Source organism: Triticum urartu, chromosome 2 (assembly GCF_003073215.2).
Source record: "Triticum urartu cultivar G1812 chromosome 2, Tu2.1, whole genome shotgun sequence".
Classification (NCBI taxonomy): domain Eukaryota; kingdom Viridiplantae; phylum Streptophyta; class Magnoliopsida; order Poales; family Poaceae; genus Triticum; species Triticum urartu.
Genome location: NC_053023.1, coordinates 480802495 through 480824988, shown reverse-complemented (window position 1 = coordinate 480824988; position 22494 = coordinate 480802495). Strand labels below are relative to the sequence as shown.

General features: G+C 43.7%; 1 long non-coding RNA gene across 1 annotated transcript; it reads right to left on the bottom strand.

Annotated features, from left to right (window-relative positions):
• Window positions 1-1278: 1278 nt before the first annotated feature.
• On the bottom strand, window positions 1279-4701 carry LOC125538058. Its single transcript, XR_007296161.1, has 2 exons — window positions 4318-4701; window positions 1279-3357 (listed from the first exon to the last, which is right to left on the bottom strand). It is a non-coding gene; the product is annotated as an uncharacterized LOC125538058 (long non-coding RNA).
• Between the last annotated feature and the right edge of the window lie 17793 nt (window positions 4702-22494).

Sequence of the window (22494 nt, the reverse complement as noted above, 5' to 3'; positions counted from 1 at the left end):
TGTTGCGGTCTCGTTTCCGTCTCCATCCTAGTTATGAAACTGACATTATTCATTTGTTTACCGATCGGACAACCCCCCCCCCTCTCTCACACACGCACAAACAACTCCTGCTTCCACTCCCCTTCCCGACTACGTTCTCTCTCTCACACACACAAAACTCGCGCTTTCGCACCCCCGACTCGTACTTCTCTCACAAACATTTATCGACTAGCCTCTAGATAGGTTTATACACGCGCACACTCGTGCTTCCACTATCGCATACATGTCTCTCTCGCGCTCCTTGTATCTATGTAGATTTTTCTTCCCTCCTTGAGACACGCCCTCTCACTACTAGGGAAAAGCTTATAGACAGGCGCTTACTAGTAGCGCGGGTTTATACCCCTCGCTGCTGCTACTTACTAGTAGCGCGGTTTTTTACCCCTCGCTGCTACTAAGTTGATAGTAGTAGAGCGGGTTTTTAACCCTCGCTACTACTAAGTAGTCTGTACCGTGCCCCCCCGGGACATGCCATAGTAGTAGCGAGGGGTATGAACCCACGCTACTACTAAGTTGATAGTAGTAGCGCGGGTTTATACCCCTCGCTACTACTAAGTAGAAGGTAGGTGAAGTCTCCATATCCTCGGTCGAATCCCTCCTCTCTCGCTCACTCTCCCCCCTCTCTCCATAGGATCTCCCATTCCGCTTCTCCCTCCCACTCGTGATTCCAACAGGACAGAGCTTTGGTAACATAGTGTTGTGTTACTATAGGCCCAAAACAGTGTTACTAGGCTAGGTAGTAACACGTTTTCAAATGTGTTCCATTAGACCGTGTTACTAAGTGGTGTCCACTGTCACATATAGTAATTGTTACCATATATTAAAAATTGTGTTACAACAAAGTTATAGTAACATGCATATTTTGTGTTACCAAACGCGTTGGTAACACATTTGTAACTACAATAACACCCATAGTAACATATATTTGTAAACATAGAACATTGTGGTAACATGTTTTTGTAACTATAGTAACACAACTTGTAACATAATATACAAATATCATAAGACATCACTGGTAACACATTTTGTAACTATAGTAACACCATCAGTAACACTACTATATTAGAATGGCAACATAATTAATGTGTTTTTTAAAATTATTAACCACAAAAGTATATACCCATTTTATGGAATATACATTTATTTAATAAAATCATTGTGGCTGCTCAAATTGTTAATTACTTTATTATGATGCTTGGCATCATTAAAATGATAGAGAAATTGAAGCACAACACATACACAAATTGAAAATATCAAGGTATTTATTATGAATATACAAGAGTGTAGGATACATATGCATTACAATAAATACATACCAATGTTATTGGCTAGACAACATATCATTCATATATTTTTTACTATAGAGAACACATCTATTGAGAATATTACACCATAGCATTTGCATCAATTCGACCAAAGAAAAAGATCTTCTGAATGGTGTTACATTTTTCAATCTATCAATGCAAACTACAATTATTGCTAAGTAAAACCTTCTAATTACATTTAATTCTTCATCCAACCAAAGAACAGTTCAGCTGCAACTCCATTATGCTTCTTTTGAATCTGTAAAAGGAAAATGGACCTTACAGTTATGTGATCAAATGCATACAAATATAATGGTGGAATATGGAAGAAAAGACTCCGACTTACAAAAGCTGGAGGTTGGACAATTAAGTATCCTGAAGCAAAAGCATCACCAATTCTCTTGCAATCAGAAACTTACCTTACTAACTCCTCATTATCCAGAAAAGGTCCATCTATGCACACAAGTGCAAATTCGGCACCTAACTAAATATCACCAACCTTAGTTTCTAGATCAATACTCTGAATAGTAGCATATGCAACATTTCGCTGGTTTGGATATGTTAAAATCTTTAAAACTACTTTGGATGCAACCTATATTATGATCAATATTATTATTCAACAACAATAATTATAGGATTTGCATGAACATTACTTCAATTGATACACATAGTCGTAGTTCAGGAAGACTATCATGACCATTCACTTTCTTTGGGATACACATTCAGACTGCAAGTGGGACTAATAAAGGGATGCCCACACCTGCATGCATGTGTTAGGCGCAACGGCGGAGCCAGGAATTATACATAAGGGGGGCCGAACATTGAACAAAATTCTAAAATGCAACATGTTGTATGGAATAAGTAGGATTTTTTCCAAGGAAAAAATATAGGAATTGACCATGGATATGGCAAAATAGGTACCATTTTTACTAATAAAGAGTTGATAACATAGACATATCACATAGATGGCCCAAGAGCAAAATGTTGAATTATATGATGACGAACGAACAATTACCAATCAAACTTCATAGAACTTCTGTTGTACTCAATCCATCAAAGATTAGTTTTTTGGGTGCTACATTAGTGAAAATGCCAGCCAAAATTTAATTATTTATTTTGAAACAAAGTAACCAAGAGGTATCCATAAATTACAACACCAAAAATTGCCTTGTTTTGATGTATTTTTCATGTTACCTGCGTACTTTGCCTCATCCTACATCCTTGTGTTTGAAGTGCAAAGTCAAAAAGGTTATTTACTTTTCACTAGTCAATGGGATCTTCTGTGAGCAGTGCATTTACTCTATTTCACCGGATGCTGTTTGGGAGAGGGATATAGGATTTGCCGTGGCCCCTGCTGGCCCCCTAGGTCCATCGTTGGTTAAACGGGTGGGCAGCCCACAATCAACCATGTTGTGTCTGCTTGCCTAGATAATCCCATTTAATACTACATAGTAGTAAACTGTTGCGCTATTTGTATTTAGAGTTTCAACAATCACCACGTGGCGGACGTGTGGTAAACAACCACAAAAAAAAGAGTTGAGACAACTCTACTTAGTTCTTGTACAAATCAAGACTAACTTGTTGTATCTGGACATTACTTGAACAGATCAGAACAACTACAGGAGCAAGCACATGCAAAGTGCCCCAGTGCAAAAAAATTAGAGTGGCAGAGCAATGCATCATCATACTATTGAGAAGTCAAAAGCATGTGATGTATGTGTGGAACATATGTGTTGTGATGTATGTGTGTGCTTGTGGTTGTGCTGGGCATGTGCGTGTGTATGTGCTTTCTAGTACCTAACTAAAGTACCTGCAAGATGTTTTTTAACAGTAGACATTCCATGGAGAAGTTATAAATAATATAAACATACCATACGAGTTGTCAACAAGCGCGTTATGACTGCATAAACATATACCTGGAAACCAGTAGCCATGGTTACAGTGGCTTTAAGCAACATGGAATTGATATGCATAAACCCTTGAGGCATCAACACTAACCGAGCTTCCCGCAAACATTCTGTAAGAGTATAATGATAAATAACTTGAGACAGAAATAGATGTACAACCAAAAGGTACAGGCTATAAGCACTCGGTAAAACCACATATTCAACAAATTTGTAATTAAATGTAGCACCTATTTTGCACATAATGTAACCAGGATGAATACTTGGTAAAAGATGACTATATCTTACATTTACCTAAATAAAAAAAGTAACCAGGATGGGTACTTAGTACAAGGTGATGCTATCACCCATTTGATTATATCAAACTAGCAGATGAGATTGAGATATAGAAATACAATAATTAAAGTGGAAATGAACAGACGAGCTTCTGCTGTATTTTCATAGTGATTATTGGGATATACTACACTAAAATGACCATACATCTACTAGAACCTTTACCATGAAAACCACTATGTATTACACCTACATTCCCTGTCAGTGCAGTAGATGTTCGTGTTGCTCTTCACAATCTCTACTACCCAATCTAACGGGTCAGAGTTTGCCGAGTGCAACACTAGGCAAAGGAGCAAAGCAAGCCTTTGCCAAGATTGACACTCTGTAGACCTGTTTAGCTGAATTAAAAAAATGCACAGGCACTCAGGTATGTATATATGTATACGTGCCAGTTTGACAGTATTCGAGTATGTACGGATATTTGACGAATATTCAGGTATGTATATATGTATACGTGCCAGTTTGACAGTATTCGAGTATGTACGGATATGTGACGAATATACAGGTATGTATATATGTATACGTGCCAGTTTGACAGTATTCGAGTATATACGGATATGTGACGAATATTCAGGTATGTACATCTCCACCACGGGCAACAACACATACTACTATTATTAGCAGGATAATTAATTAGCAGCGGGCATGTACCCACGACGCCGGCCTCGCGTCATGTCTTTCCACTAGTAAACAAACAAGCAAACAGCCTGCCGGATGGATTATGGTGGAAGCTAGCTTACATATGGATCGATTCCTCGTGGATCCTAGCAGATGATGAGGACCGGTGGCTCCTAGCGCGGGTGACGCGCACGGCCCATGCGCCCATTCTCCTCAAGCCTCTTCAATTCTTCATCTCCGCCGGAAGGAGGGATGGTTACCGACGGTTCCGTCTGGATCTACCCATGGCTCCGGCGGCTGCGCGCTCCTCATGGTCACCTCCTCGGGCCTCCTCGAGCCTGGTGGGGAGGAGGAAACGGCCCCGGGTCCCAGGTGCGTGGGTGACCTACAGAGAAAGGGGCGAGCGGTGGCGGCATGAGGCCTCCAGGCTAGCGGCGGTGACTTGCGGCGGCTTCGATCGCTAGGCGTGGGTGCGAAGGGATAAGGAGAGAGGGGGATAAAAGATAGGGCAGCCGCAGCCGTTCGATTTAAGCGAATCGGACAGTTACGAGGCGTGATCCGTGGGAAAGGCTACCCGACCAATCAAAACACAGGATACTCTTTTTAGTGTAATATATATACTATACTATATTTTGCACACATTTTTTATCTTTTCTCCGTTTCTTTTTCTTTTCTTTTCTTTCATTCCTACTCTTTTTCATTCTTCTATTCTAGCCCTTGCCTACCTATACAAAAGACTCTCGAAACAGGATTCCGACCAGCTTTATATATAAAGCAACAACCGAACAGAGTACACGGTCAAAAGATACAAGATGGAGAGGTAGCCCTCGTATCACACATGAACTACGCAACCGAAAGAGAAAATATGATAAACTGAGTACAACGACACGCTACACACTAAACCACCTAGGCTCCGCGACAACGTCCTCGGGAGGGAGAACGACGCTAAGCGTCGCCGCTGTTGAGTCCATATAGGACAAAGGTCTTCACCCGGAATCCTGCCGCAACAAGGAGCACCATGCCGATGTCTTCGAGAATATAGCATCACCGTCGTCAGCGACAAAGCGCAGAGTTTTTTCTTGGTAGCTCCCACGTACCACCCCAAGGTCTTCAGGACAAGCGAGACGATAAAAGATCCCCATGTCCAGATCGGGGTGTCGCAACTGCCGAGGACAGAAAACACGTCCGAGCGACCCGCCGCGACCCCTGTCGTCGCCCACACCACCTAATATGAGACCATGCCAAGGCTTCATCAAAGTGGGGAGATTCTAGAGGATCTTGGCATGTACTCTAGCTCAAAGTAGATCGATGCAACACTATTTATAACCCATGTGAAACAATAGGGCATGGGCTACTGAGTACTCTTAGTGTCAAGGGAAATGGGGTGTACCGAGAACACTATAATTGTGTGCCCTAGCATGGAATGGATCAAACCAATAGTTTAACTATTATATGGTATGGCCAATGTGGCTTGACTATAAAAGCGAGATTACGATCTACTAGTTAACATAGAAAACATTAAGGTTGAATTAAGACGACTCGCCAGAACCTATGCATCCTTGGCCGGGTGTCTCGGTGGCCAAATGGAGCATGCTTATCTACCTCACGAGAGCTAGCATTTTTGGTGTGCTATCCCACCTGTTTCAACTCTGACCTCCCTTCGCCTAGTACAGCGCCGACCAGAACTCCCTCCGGTTGACAAGTCCATGAGCAGTCAAAGCAGGACGGACAAGACGCTTGACAGTCACTTTCGGACCTCTCTCCGTTCCGGACCAAGACGCTCGGCTGTCGCTGGTAAGATCTCTCTACGCTCTTATGTGCCTCCCAATTCTTCTACCAAAATGGCTTTGTAGGATCCTGGTAATGTGCCCCCGGATCTCGTACATATACAGACTCAAGGGAGGCGATTTTAGGTTTCTTGTATACAAAATATGCGGGGCAGGGCCAAGATGCGGGGTCTGGTATGGTAGAGTCATTGTTTGGTCCATAAACCGCATATCGGGCCAATATGTGGGATATGCTAGAGTTGCTCCTAGCCCGGTATAGAAGAGGTAACTTTTGGGTTGCCCCTAGCTAAGATGAACATATCCGTTACTTTCATGATTATCTATATAAAATTTGCTTGTTTCCAATAAGCTCCCAAGTCCCAACTTTCACATCTAATATCAAATGAAACATCACATGCAAGAAATATTTATATCTCGTCATGAGAAAAAAATTCAGAAAATTTCAATTTGAATTGGTATGCAAAACTAACGATGAAATTATTGATTCAATGACATGCTCCAATGTATTTGAATTTGAGCGTTGTTTGTTTTACATGTGTTTAACATTTAGTGTTAGCACATTAAAATATGGAGGGCGTCAAAAAATGCCAATTGGCGCTTACTCACTGTGGTGTGTGGGCCGACCTAGCTCGCTCGGCTGCTTTGGCCAGTTCACCATTGACCGGTTGGCCGCTTGACCGTTAACCCATGGCATAATTGAGCATACACTTTTAGAAGAAAAAAAATGAATTTGAAAAATTGATTGAACGTATGAATCATTTTTTTCCTGCCATCAAAAAATGTTGGCATATTTGAAAAAAGTTCATGAATCTGACAGAAATGTTTGGCAATTCTAAAAAAAGTGCACGAATTTGAAAAAAAAATCACGGACTCAAAAAGAAAATCATGATTTTTTTCATAAAAACGTTAATGAATTTGAAAAAAAAACTCCACCAATTCTAAACAATGTTTGCCAACTCAAAAAAAGATTGCAAAGTCAAAAGAACGTTAGTGTATTTGAAAATTTTCCATGAATTTGAAAACAAATCATGTCTTGAAAAAATATTCGTGAAAATTAAAATGTTCATGGACTCATAAAAGAGTTTGAGAATTTGGAAAGAATTGTGGCTTCAAAGTTTTATGAATTTGAAGAAAAGTTCGCAGATTTAGGAAAAATGTTCAAGAATTTGAATTAGTCTGAGAATTTTAAAATTCTTTGCAATTTTCAAAAAAGTCCACAAATATGAATTTTTAATGAAATTTAAATTGAAAGAAGGAAAATAAATAGAAAAAGTAAATAGAAAACCGGAAGAAAAATAAACAAGAAACGGATATGAAAAACACAACAGAAAAATAAGGAAAACTAGGTGGAAACTTCCAGATGCAAAACCGGGCCGAAGTCACGGAATCGCAGCCCAAGTAAACTCCTCGCCGGCCAGCCAACCTGTATCTTTTAAATGGGCCTTCGCCCAGCCGTTCACTGCTATTGATAAGAAGGCCGAGTATTTAAAGTAAGCAAAATAGAGTTTGTAACCTGTTGGTAATCGCTTGTTTCTCCACGTAGCTGGTAGCAGGTTCGATTCTTAGTATGCACCATTTAGGTTTTTCATGCATGTCAAATGGCGCCCATTCGTGGTCATTCTATTTTGTTCACGCATGTCAAATGGCCCCAATTGTTTGTCATTTTATTTTGTTCGCCTATGTCAAATAGCCTTGCGTTCCGTTTGGTTCTTTAGCCGGTCTCACTTGTTAACACGCCCGCAACATGTCCTGAATTTTTTTATAGGAAGAAATATGTATATATAATATGCTCCCATGCTATTTTTTGTAATTGTAAGAACAATTTTTGAAATGTATTCACCATTTCGTTAGATTAAATGAATGAAGTTATGCATACATATTAGAAGTAATTCCAATTTGAGTCATATATGTATCTCAATTAAGGTTCAAGTAGTATAGAAAAATTGTTGAAGACCTAAGTACAAGCTTATGAAAGAGAAAAAGATTATTGAGAAAATCAATTGCGTGAAAATTTGAACTTATGTTTGTAAGCATTGTGGCACCATTACTTTTTATTAAAATATACTTTACACAATATAGTTTTTTCCTTTACAGTTTTATAGTTGGTAACACAATTCCGCAACAGATGATTACGTGTTACTGTACCAATATTTGTAACACACATGGAGCAACACAAACTTATATGTTACTGTGTTAATGTGTCTGTAACACATTTACGAATCTTATCAACTATGTGTTACTATCTTCGCTGTAACACACATGATGTGTTACTGTTATTTTGCTCTGTAACACATTTTTTATATGTTACATGGTTGTGTTACTTAATCTTTGTTTTGTTGTAGTGTCCCTTCCTCATCCACCACCACCGCCGGCCTCACACCTCATGCCTCCCCCAAATACCACGACCTCCACACCCACCACAGCCCCTCCCCCTCATTCCTCCTCCTTCTCTAATGTTGGAAGGAGAGGGAGATCCAGCAGAGCGCCATCCATGGCGGCGGCCAGATCCGCCATGGACACAACCACATGTGAGTTGTTCTTCCTACTCCTCTCAATCTCTCTCTCTCTCTCTCTCTCTCCCTCTCCCTTCATCTTCCAGATCAAGCAGCGCGCCATCCATGGCGTCATCTAGGGTTTCGGCTGCAACTCCGGCGGCCACCGGTGGGTTGCTGCACCTACTCCTCTCTATCTCTATCTCTCTCTTCCTCTTCTAATCCATTTCTCTTTTTTTTGTAGCAGTAGCAAAGGAGAGGTGTATCACCATGGACGACTTCATCCCCTCTAGGATCAACATCGACCATGGATGAAGAGGATGATGACGCCTAGCTAGCAACATCATCCATGGATGGAATTTATTTTTTAAATTCCTAATTAGTTAACAGTAGCGAGGTCCAGACCCATGCTATTACTAGTTAGTAGTAGCGCGGGTGGTATCCACGCTACTATTAACGATGTAGTAGTAGCGCGGGTGGCACCCGCGCTACTACTACCAGTTAGCTGTAGCGCCATATCAGTAGCGCGGGCACCCGCGCTACTGATATACCTAAAACCCGCGCTACTGCTAGGGTTTTCCCAAGTAGTGTCTCGATCGTGCACACACATACTATCGCCTCATTTTAAGCTGATACCTCTCACACACACTCTTTATGCCTTTGTCACACATGCACTCCGTCCTCCTCCTCTCTCCCTCTCTCTCACACACACATGGGCTTTTTGCAACAACTAGCAAGATGCCCATGCGTTGCACGGACCATCAAGATGCATTTGTATGAGTAGTTTATCTTGTGGGAGAAAAGGATGAATGAGGGAAGGCCTTATTTGCAAATGTGGAGACGGGTGTGGGTATCTTTTTGCAAAATTGCCATAGTTTCCTTTCTATCTACCAGATATAAATCGGACGACCTATATTGTAGAATGGTAGGCACACCATCATCACCAACTCTGTTTTTATCTCTACTCTTATAAAAAAGCATAGTCGGTGATGATGGTGTGCTTGCCGTCCTGCAATATAGGCCGTCCGGTCTATATCTAAAGGATAGGAAGGAAACTATGGCAATTTACCCGCACTCCTCTCCACATTTGCAGATAAGGTCCTCCCTCGTTCATCCTTTTCTCCCACAAGATCTTGATGTTCCGTGCAACGCACGGGCATCTTGCTAGTAAGAGTAGAAATTAGACATATACCACTTCTTGAATCTTGAAACCAACAACATTCCTCCCTTATCTCATCAAAACCTCCAAAGGAATATACTTTGAGTGAAACATAACATATTTTTAGTGATATACGTATTTCAAAACTAGACTCTTTTTTCTATCAAATCGGTGAATATGTATTAATCAACTTAGATCGTGTGGCAATGCATCGTTCCACAATGTAGTTCCTATAGATTTTTTAAGAAGTCAAACTTTGCAAACTTTGGCCAAGTTTGTAGAGAAAAATATTTATATCTACAATAGCAAAAATATATAATGCGAAACTACATCATATGATGAATCTAGAGATATATGTTTCGCACTCTAGATGTAAATATTTTTCTCCACAAACTTGGTCAAAGTTTGTGAGGTTTGACTTTTCAAAAAATCTATAGGCTCTACATTATGGAACGGAGGGAGTAATTATTACCACTGTATAAAATTTTGGAAACCAGACACACAGTGGAGTACATATACGAAGAGAAGAGGCGCATGCATGCAGTCGATCTCTCGCTGTCTCGCACACATGAGAGTTACGTAAAGGCACCGTTAACAAATAAACCCTAAAACCCTAGGTGCACAATTGCTTCATGCGCGGGTACCGGCTACGTGGTGGAGCGCACCTTTGTAGGAATAGTCAGCTCGCATGATAATTTGATCCGTAGGAGTTGATGGTTCGGACCATAGGTGAACGACCTGGAGGCGGTGGCTCGCCAGTTGCCACAGATCGTGTAGCCACGTTTAAAATATCTTTTTTTAGATGTTGGTTTTTCAGTAATGAAAACCAGAAGGGGGAAACACTTCTTTGATAAAAAACTACTACCTCCGTTCCAGTTTACTAGTCCCCATCGAAGTTTGGTTCAAAGTTTGTCCATGAATTTTACTTGTAAAATGTGAATGGAAAATGAAATTTTGTTATACCCAAACAAAAAAGGACTGGAGGGAGTGATTGCTCTGACACGGACGCGACCTCTCATAGCGCAGGCATTGAACCGGCGCGCCGGCCAAGAGGGCCCCACTCGCTGCAGGCCCGGATGAACACGCCTCCTCGCCGCATGCAACCGGCTTCAGACTCTCCCGCCTGCCTCCATTGAATCCATGTGTGTGCCGGCAACACATCCTTCCGTGAGCCGGCTGGAATTTTAGAACACAAAAAAATGACCAAAATATAATTAATTACGCATGGTCTTGACTTGTTGTGCTCGCAGTGGTTGCAGGAACTAGAGGTTTTTCTTTAATTATAACTCTCCTCACATTTTTTTGGCTTTGAAGTGAATCATGGTTATGGACATTATCTATGAATGTGCAGATATCTGTGAACATGAGTTTGATGTGGAAGTTGAACTTGGAATGTCGGGCTTGCGCGTGAACTATACCATGTCCAATGCTTCGTCTGTTATTGTTTGGAAAGTAATTGCTGTTATTACATGAACCGAAAAAAAATATTTTGTGCCACATCAGTAGATGCACGGACATCACAAACAGGCATGTTGACTGGATAAACATTTGAACCTAGCTATTATGAAGGAAATTTTGTATTGACAACAGTTTTAGATAGCAGGAGACACCTGGCCTGCTCTGCCTCTGCTAGCTTATTTCTGGCTTGTTCCATCTCTTCTCTGGCTTGGGTGAAGAGAGCATCTGGTTGCTCTTTCGCTTCTTCAGGAACTCAGCTACATTCTCAAGGGCTGCTGCACGCTTTCATTCAGCCTTTACTAGAGCCACGAGGACACGAACAACTGACGACTACACCTGGCTTGTGTGCAATCTAGCTTCATCTGGGAATTTGCACCTTGTGTCTAATCTAGCATCATCTGGGAACTCGCACCTTGTGTGTAATCCAGCCTCATTTTGGAAACATGATCTCGAGGTTGACCATACTTCCCTCCTTGCAGGAACTGCATCCTAACATGAAGTTACTTCTTTTTTAGATCAATACTCAGAGCAACCCAGACCCATTTAGTAGAAGCCAGATAAACAGGACTTGCAGAAGTGAATTCAAAAGGAAAAATATAAAAACAAACTACAAGGTGAGAACACCCACTTCATACATCAAGCTAAAAATGAAAGCATTAGGACGACTAAGACTCTTCTTATTACACATCGAAGAACACGAGGCTAAGAGAAACATAAACTACAACATATACACATCGAAGAACATGAGGCTAAACAAAAGTAATTGAAAGGGTGTTACTTATCAAAGCTTGTTTTACAGGTTCTGTGCAGCTCCTCTTTAACTTGCCACGCTCCTTGAATAGGTCCCAAATATCCCGTGTTTGGTCTTCATTGCTCCTCTGCATGTTTGTTTTAAAATCTCAACATGGCAAGAAAAATATTATAACACCCCCGATGCGACTATATCTCCCACGTGTCGAGGCACGACTTAGAGGCATAATCGCATTGAAGGCATATGTCGCAAGTTAGGCAATCTTCACAACACCCCATGTAATATGAATAATAAAGGGGAGAATACATAGTTGGCTTACACTCGCCACGTCAATCAAGTACATAAATAACATTACATCATCCAAACACTCATGGCCCGACTACGGTGCCAAAATAAAAAATAACCCAACATGCGACAACGGTCCCGTTCACCCCCAACTGGGCACCACTACTGATCATCAGGAAAGGAAACATAGTAACGTTGAGAGTCTTCGTCGAACTCCCACTTGAGCTCATACGCGTCTCCTAGAGCGGAATCATCAGGCCCTGCATCTGGTGTAATAGTAATCTGTGAGCCACATGGACTCAGCAATCTCGCACCCTCGCGATCAAGACTATTTAAGCTTATAGGTATGGCAAGGTAAATATATGTGGAGCTGCAGCAAGCGACTAGCAAGTATGGTGGCTAACTTATTCGCAAAAGAGAGCGAGAAGAGGAGGCAAAGCGCGTGCGAGAAACTAGAGAGCAACCTGCGCAAACATTACTCCAACACCGTGTCCACTTCCCGGACTCCGCCGAGAGGAGGCCATCACGGTAACACACTCAGTTGATTCATTTTAATTAAGTTAAGGTTCAAGTTATCTACAACCGGACATTAACAAATTCCCATCTGCCCATAACCGCGGGCATGGCTTTCGAAAGTTCAAATCCCTGCAGGGGAGTCCCAACTTAGCCCATGACAAGCTCTCACGGTCAACGAAGGAATAGACCTCCTCCCAAGACATTCCGATCAGACTCGGTATCTCGGTAATTCAAGACACTTCTTCAGGTTAAAACAAGACCAGCAACACCGCCCGAATGTGCCGACAAATCCCGATAGGAGATGCACATATCTCTTTCTCAGGGCACACTCAGATTGTCTGCCAGCCCAAAGTTTCCCCTGGTAGCCACCGGCGGCTGACAGTTTGGACCAACACTCAGAGGAGCACTGGCCCGGGGGGTTAAAATAATGATGACCCTTGAGTCTGCAGAACCCAAGGGAAAGAAAAGGCTAGGTGGAAAATGGTAAAACCAAGGTTGGGCATTGCTGGAAAAGTGTTAATCAAGGCAAAATATCAAGGGGTTCCCATTATAACCCAACCGCGTAAGGAACGCAAAATTCGGGAACATAACACCGATATGACGGAAACTAGGGTGGCAAGAGTGGAACAAAACACTAGGCGAGAGGCCAAGCCTTCCACCCTTTACCAAGTATATAGATGCATTAAGATATCATAGCAATATAATGATATCCCAACAAGTAAATAAATGTTCCAACGAGGAATGGCCTTCAATCTTCACCTGCAACTAGCAACGCTATAAGAGGGGCTGAGCAAAGCGGTAACATAGCCAATCAACGGTTTGCTAGGACAATGGTGAGTTAGAGGTTTGACATGGCAATTTGGGAGGCTTGCAAGCAAGTGATAGGCATCGTAGCAATGGCATAGCAAAAGAGCGAGCAAACTAGCATAGCAAAGATAGTAGTGATTTCGAGGGTATGATCATCTTGCCTGCACAGTTGTCAGAGTTGACTGGATCCTCGAAAGCAAACTCAACGGGCTCCTCGTTAGCGAACTCTTCTCCCGGCTCTACCCAAAAAAGAAAAACAAGAAACAAGGATACAATCAACCACGTGCAAGACCAAGCAATATGATGCAATGATGATATGCTATACAGAATGCGATGCGGGATGCAAAATGCAAGATATGACAGGAAATGCATGAACCTGGACTCAACTTGGAAATCCATGTGTGCCACTGGAAAGATGAGACGAAATCGCTTGAAAACGATATAAAGAACGCCGGAATCGGAGTTGCGGTTTGGAAATGGCAAGCGATTCAAATATGACACCGGTCTGCGATTTACAGCAAGTAGCCAACTAAATGCAATGAGATGAACATGCTACAGCAACCAAACATGACAACAAAATACATGGCAGGGATGCATACAAGATGCTTAACAAAAGTCTAGCACTGATCTACGGCCAATTCATCCATTAACAGGTTCAAACAAGCATGGCAAAAATGCATATGGCAAATAGATTTCAGACTTAGTGAAATTAACACTTGTCTAGAATTTCAGATCAGGTAGCCCTCTTCGGAGCCACTAAACTAAATGCTACAGGACCTGAACATGGCAAAGAAAGGCATGGCATGGAGCTACTCAAAGATCTTAACAAAAGTCCCTTAGTGACCTTGAGCCAAAAGGGATCAGAAAATACAATTGCAAGCATGTGAACATAGCAAAAACATAATCATTTCTCAGACTTAGTGAAAAACTGGCACATGCTGAAATATAACTCAAGTATGCATGTTTACGAGCTCGATGCACTCACTACGGTGCAAGTCATGACAAGACAAGCATACATCAATCAAGAAGGCACAAAATGCTAGCTAGACATGGCAATAACAAAAGCATTGCATGCACGGATCAACTATAACATCACCGGCAAAATTGCAAACAAGTTGACAATCTGCCCAGATTCACAAAGTAGCAAAAGTAGAGCTCGATTGACTCAATCTAGGGTGCTCCATAATTGCAAAAAAAGACATGAATTGATAGAGCACTACAATAATAACAAAACATCCTTAATGATCATCCTCAAAAGAGGCACGGATCAATAGGAAACAACATGAACATATGGCATCATGAGCTAAACAGCTCCAGGACTTAGTGAAATTGCTAAGTCCCTGAAAACAGAATTAGCAAGTGCACCACTTTGCAAGCTTGCACTAGTCACCACACACATAACAAAAATACATGGGTTGCACCTCTGGAAAGATGACAAAACCCTTAACAAAACACATGTATAGCATCAGGGCATATCATGCACACATTAATCATGGCAAAAATGACAAAAACCTAAATGGGGTAGCAGATCTGACAATTAAGTCAAGTAGCCATCTTCTAATAGCATTTCGGGCATCAAGATGAGCTCAAACGAAAATGATGCAATGGAATGAAATGATGTACTCTCTAAGATGAACATTTTGATATGCTATATGCATGAATCGGAGCTATGGATGCAAAGTTACGGGGCTACAAACATGTGCACTTGTACTGAAATTTCTGGGACTTGGAAGAAAAAATCACCCCGCGAGAAAAAAAAATCAACTCCGGCGAGAAGAGGCCGGTTCCTCCGTCTCCGGCGACGGCGAGGCTCGAGCGCGGCGGGGGGAGGCCGGGGAGCGGCCGGACTCCGGCGGGGCGGCCGGATCTGGCTCCGGGAGGCGCGGGCGGCGCGGATCCGAGGCGGCGGCGGCCGGTGGATCGACGACGAGGTTCCGGTGGCGGCGGCGGCGCGGCCGGCGACGAGGAGGTGAGGCGGGCGGCCGGCTCGGGCTGAGGAGGAGGCAGGCGGCGACGATGGGCTCGCGGGGGCCCCGAGCGGGCCTCGCGGGCCGCGGCGGCGGCTGGCGTCGGAGTGCCACGTGGCGGGCGCCTATTGGCCCGGGGCGGCGGTGGCGGAGCGTCCGGACATGTCCGTCGGCAGGATTTTTGTCTGGCGTGGCGCGGGGACGATTTCTAGGGTTTCGGGGAGGAAGGAGATCCGAAAATCAGGGGGGGTGTTTAAATAGGCATAGAGGGAGCTAGGAGAGTCCAAATGAGGTGCGGTTTTCGGCCACGCGATCGTGATTGAACGCTCTAGATGATGGAGCAGAGTTAGGTGGGTGTTGGGCCAAATTGGAGGGGTGTTGGGCTGCAATACACACGAGGCCTTTTCGGTCCCTCGGTTAACCATTGGAGTATCAAACGAAGTCCAAATGATACGAAACTTGACAGGCGGTCTACCGATAGTAAACCAAGGCCGCTTGGCAAGTCTCGGTCCAATCCGGAAATGTTTAATCCCCACACATGAAAGAAAGCTAGAAATGGCCACTAGGGGAGAACGAAGCGCCGGAATGCAAAACGGACAACGGGGAAAATGCTCAAATGCATGAGACGAACACGTATGCAAATGCAATGCACATGATGACATGATATGAGATGCATGACAACGATAACAACACACTGAGACAAAGACCCAAACCCGAGGAAATAAATATAACTTAATGCCGGAAACATCAAGAGTTGGAGTACAAATTGGGAAAGTTACATCCGGGGTGTTACAACACTCCACCACTACGAAAGGATCTCGTCCCGAGATCTAGGACTGAAAGAATGCCGGGTACTCAGAACGGAGGTGATCCTCACGTTCCCAGGTAGCTTCACGGTCGGAATGGTGTGACCACTTGACTTTGAGAAATTTGATTGACTTGTTGCGAGTCTTGCGTTTAGTCTCTTCGAGAATAGCAACTGGGTGCTCAAGATAAGAGAGATCTTCTTGGAGCTCAATGTCCTCGAAGTTGATGGTGCGGTCAGGAGTCTTGAAGCACTTTCGAAGCTAAGAGACATGGAACACGTCATGAACATTTGCAAAGTTTGAAGGAAGCTCGAGTTGATAGGCGAGGTCGCCTCTCTTGCTGACAATCTTGAAAGGTCCCACGTATCTAGGGGCAAGCTTCCCTTTGATACCGAAGCGACGAGTACCTTTCATAGGAGAGACGCGGAGGTAAACATGATCTCCGATCTCGAAAGCCAAATCACGGTGCTTACTATCATAGTAGCTCTTCTGACGGGATTGGGCTGCTTTGAGGTTATCACGAATGACTTTGCACATTTCTTCTGCCTCTGTGATTAAGTCATTACCCAAAAGCTGACGTTCATCGGTTTCAGACCAGTTGAGAGGGGTATGGCACTTCCTGCCATACAGAATTTCAAATGGGGCCTTGCCCGAACTTGCTTGAAAACTGTTGTTGTAGGAGAATTCAGCATAAGGAAGACAATCCTCCCACTTCATGCCGAAAGAGATCACACAAGCCCTGAGCATATCTTCAAGAATCTAGTTGACACGCTCGACTTGACCGCTTGTTTGAGGATGGAAAGCTGTACTGAAGCGGATGTTCGTGCCCATGGCCTTCTGAAAAGAATCCCAAAACTTTGAGGTAAAGATGCTGCCACGGTCTGAAGAGATCACTTGTGGAATACCGTGCAGAGAGACAATACGAGAGGTATAGAGTTCCGCCAATTGAGCTGCAGCGATCGACTCTTTGATAGGCAGAAAGTGAGCCACTTTGGTGAGTTTGTCGATGACAACGAATATAGCATCATTGCCACGCTTGGACTTTGGAAACCCAGTCACGAAGTCCATTTCAATGTGGTCAAACTTCCATTCTGGAATGGCAAGAGGTTGGAGGAGACCAGCTGGCCTTTGGTGTTCTGCCTTCACTCTTCTTCAGACATCACATTCATTCACGAATTGAGCGATCTCGCGCTTCATTCGGGTCCACCAATAAGCTTGCTTGAGGTCCTGATACATCTTCGTGCTCCCAGGGTGGATGGAGAGGAGAGAATTGTGAGCCTCGTTCATGATCACTTTACGAAGGTCACCTTTGGGTACCACAATACGATCCTCGAAGAAGAGAGTATCCTTGTCATCAAGGCGGTAGCACTTGTACTTGGACTGACTCTTGGCAATCCCAATCTTCACCTTTTTCACCATAGCGTCCAGAAGTTGAGCTTGGCGAATCTGGTCTTCTAAGGTAGGAGAGACTAGAAGGTTGGTGAGGAAACCTTGAGGAACAACTTGCAGGTTAATTTTGCGGAAAGCTTCACAAAGCTTGGGTTGATAAGGCTTGAGAATAAGACTGTTGCAGTAAGCTTTTCTGCTCAAAGCGTCAGCAATCACATTGGCCTTGCCTGGAGTATACTCAATACTCGGATTATACTCTTGAATCATTTCGACCCATCGAGTTTGTCTGAGGTTGAGATTAGGCTGAGTGAAGATGTACTTGAGACTCTTGTGATCAGTGAAAATGTCCACTTTTCTTCCCAATAGAAGATGTCTCCAAGTCAAAAGAGCATGCACAACTGCCGCCAACTCGAGATCATGAGTGGGGTAGTTCTTCTCATTAGGCTTCAATTGGCGAGATGTATAAGCAACAACTTTCTTCTCTTGCATCAATACTGCGCCAAGACCTTGGAGAGAGGCATCACAAAAGACCTCGTACGGCTTGGATTCATCAGGCGGAGTCAGAACTGGAGCAGTGATCAATTTCTCTTTCAAAGTGTTGAAAGCAATATCACACTCCGGAGACCAAACGTACTTGACGTGCTTCTGAAGAAGATTAGAGAGAGGCTTCGCGATCTTAGAAAAGTTTCCAACGAATCTTCGGCAATAGCCTGCGAGACCGAGGAAGCTACGGAGTTGCTTCACGTTCTGAGGAGGTTCCCAATTCACAATTGCAGACACCTTCTCAGGATTCACGGCAATGCCCTTGGCAGAGATGATATGACCAAGATAAAGAACCTCATCGAGCCAAAATTCACACTTGGAGAACTTGGCGTAGAACTGATGTTCTCTGAGCTTGTCAAGAACCAAACGCAAGTGCTTGGCATGATCTTGCTTGTTCTTGGAGAAAACCAGAATGTCGTCGAGATAGACCAAAACGAAGTCATTGGTGTAGGCGTTGAAGATGAAGTTCATCATGCGAGAGAATGTCGGAGGGGCGTTGACAAGACCAAAAGACATGACAGTGTATTCATATGAACCAAAGCTTGTCCTGAAAGCCGTCTTGGGAATATCTTGCTCACGGATTCGAATCTGATGATAACCCATACGGAGATCAAGCTTGGAGAATACTCGAGCACCTTTGAGTTGTTCGAACAGCTCATTGATGTTGGGAAGTGGGTATTTGTTCTTGATGGTCTTCTTGTTCACTGGACGGTAATCAACACAAAGTCGGTCCGTTCCATCCTTCTTCTTCACAAAAAGAACACCACAACCCCACGGAGAAGAACTAGGCCGGATGAGACCCATTTTCTCTTGAATATCGAGTTGCTTCTTCAGCTCCTTCAACTCTTCAGGTCCGAGCTTGTAAGGACGTTTGCACACAGGTTCCGTGCCAGGCTCAAGATCAATAACGAATTCAACAGGCCGGTGCGGAGGCATTCCTGGAAGTTCTTCTGGAAAGATGTCTTGATATTCGCAAACGACTGGAATTTGAGAGATGGCATCCAATTCACCCTTCTCATTGAGAGAAAACAGACGGATTGTATTATCCTGAGCGGCAAAGACAATTACATCCTCAGAAGAATGAGTCAATTGAATCTGCCTGGCTGCACAATCAAGCTGAGCCTTGTGCTTAGAAAGCCAATCCATTCCGAGAATAAGATCAATATCCGAGTTACCAAGGATCATTGGAGAAGCCAGAAACTTGAAATCACCCATCGAGATAGAAATATCCGGAACTTCGTAGTTAGCAAGCAAGCATCTACCCGGAGAGACAACTGCTAATGGCTTATGCATAACTTGAGAAAACCACCCATGCTTAGATGCAAAAGGTCTCGAGATAAAATAATGCGATGCACCAGTGTCAAAAAGAACTTTTGCAGGAACATCGTTAACAGGAAGGTTACCCATGATGACATCTGAAGAATCCTCTGCCTGAGCTGCATTCACCATATTGACCTTGGCGTACTTGGGGTTATGCTTGACCACAGCTATACTTGCCGATCTGACAGGAGGAGGAGGAGGAAGACGCCTCTGGTTGAAACACTTGTTGGCATAGTGACCCTTCTGTTGGCACTTGTTGCATGTGACCTTTGAAAGCGGACGGTGATACGGAGCACTCGATCTTGGAGCTTGAGACGAAGTCTTGTTCTGAAAGCCAGGGTTGGGGGGGTGGGAAGAACCACTGCCACCTTTGCTCTTCTGCTGATACGGCTGACGGAACGGAGGAGGAGGAAGCCAATACTTCTGCTACTTGGCCACTTGAGTAGAGAAAGAAGAAGTAACATCTCTGACTCGCTTCTTGGAAGCATCACACCTCAACTGAGCAGCCTCTTGCTTCAGTGCCATGTTGTAGAACTCATCATATCTCAAGGGCTCAAAGAGGACAAGAGCTAGCTGAATTTCTTCTCTGAGACCACCCCTGAACTGGTATATCATGCTCTTCTCATCAGGGACGTCCTGCTTGGCAAAGCGGGTGAGCTTCTGGAACAACTTGTTGTAGTCATAGACAGACAAAGAGCCTTGCTTCAGATTGCGGAATTCCTCACGCTTGCTTTCAACCACGCTTTGAGGAATATGATGAGCTCGGAAATCTCGACGGAAATCATCCCTAGTGATAACACGTCCACCTCTGGAGTCCTTATACTGCTGGAACCATTCTGCAGCTTGATCTTTAAGTTGGAAGGAAGCGAACTTAACAAAGTCCTCAGGCCTGACGTTACTGCACTCGAAATGCTTACACAGATCCACAAGCCAATCGTCAGCATCGGTTGCCTCAACACAGTTGCTGAAAGTCTTTGGCCCGTTAGCAAGGAACTGGTTGAGTGAAGCAAAGTGATTCTGATTGCTGCCTTGATTCCCTTGGTTGCCTTGATTGCGCTCTTGAAGAATTTGCATGATCAACTGTGTGTTTGCATTGGTTGCGGCCATCACAGCTTGCCATGCCTCCGGAGGAGGGGGAGGTGGTGGCGGATCAGGATTCGGAGTCGTGCGCGTTGGAGGAGCCATCCTGAAGAGGTTGACCACCATTAGCACATTGATAGACAAGTATTGAAGCTGAATCCAACGGAATGAAAATTGCAACATATAGTGTTCACATCCGAACAAAATGAACGAATGCATTCCTCTTGAAATTGTCACATATCCATAAATTGAGAAGCCACATAGAATTAAGGTAGAGAAATAAATCAACAAGGTACGGATCAAGAACGAATAATCGGTAAGAAATCCCAATCTCAAACCAATATCCGTGGAAGAAGAACTAGAGCTACCAGAATTCCCACCTATGAAACTCCCGAACCTTTCCAGTTATGCAATCAGGTGTTGGGGATACAGGGGAAGCATAATATCTCACCCAAACTAGCAAATCCTACATCCAGCTGTATCCATCCTTCAACACATAACCAAGAAAACTTTCGGAAACCATCTACCTCAACCTTCGAAAAGCATCCGTTATACAAGTTATGGCGATACTCCCGAACTCCCGCCCCAGTACTGGGTGGCGTCGAGGTTATCTCACCAACGAACTACATAAAAGAGATTTTCGATGTCGGCGTACTAAACCCAGGTATTCCAGAACTGCAACGATAAAATTATGATGACAACACCTCAGAGCTCAACTCCCCGGGACACTTCCACTAAACCCCTGACAGGAGGCACCAAGACAATGTTCTCATCATAAAACCATCGAAACGATTCCAAGATACCAGCGTGATCCTAAATTTTTTTTAGTGAAATTTGAGAAGAGAAGAGTCAAAACTCTACGTCAGGATGCCTTACCAGAGCGATGAGGAGACTGGGAAGTAAAAAGAATTCCTAAACTCTCCGATATATAATTCCTAAATGACTCAAAACATTTTTCTAGACACAACTCGGCCGCTAAAACGATCAAGCAATGGGGCTCCTAAGGTCGGGGAAGGCTCTGATTACCAACTTGTAACACCCCCGATGCGACTATATCTCCCACGTGTCGAGGCACGACTTAGAGGCATAATCGCATTGAAGGCATATGTCGCAAGTTAGGCAATCTTCACAACACCCCATGTAATATGAATAATAAAGGGGAGAATACATAGTTGGCTTACACTCGCCACGTAAATCAAGTACATAAATAACATTACATCATCCAAACACTCATGGCCCGACTACGGCGCCAAAATAAAAGATAACCCAACATGCGACAACAGTCCCGTTCACCCCCAACTGGGCACCACTACTGATCATCAGGAAAGGAAACATAGTAACGTTGAGAGTCTTCGTCGAACTCCCACTTGAGCTCATACGCGTCTCCTAGAGAGGAATCATCAGGCCCTGCATCTGGTGTAATAGTAATCTGTGAGCCACAGGGACTCAGCAATCTCGCACCCTCATGATCAAGACTATTTAAGCTTATAGGTATGGCAAGGTAAATATATGTGGAGCTGCAGCAAGCGACTAGCAAGTATGGTGGCTAACTTATTCACAAAAGAGAGCGAGAAGAGGAGGCAAAGTGCGTGCGAGAAACTAGAGAGCAACCTGCGCAAACATTACTCCAACACCGTGTCCACTTCCCGGACTCCGCCAGGAAGAGGCCATCACGGTAACACACTCAGTTGATTCATTTTAATTAAGTTAAGGTTCAAGTTATCTACAACCGGACATTAACAAATTACCATCTGCCCATAACCGCGGGCACGGCTTTCGAAAGTTCAAATCCCTGCAGGAGAGTCCCAACTTAGCCCATGACAAGCTCTCACGGTCAATGAAGGAATAGACCTCCTCCGAAGACATTCCGATCAGACTCGGTATCTCGGTAATTCAAGACACTTCGACAGGTTAAAACAAGACCAGCAACACCGCCCGA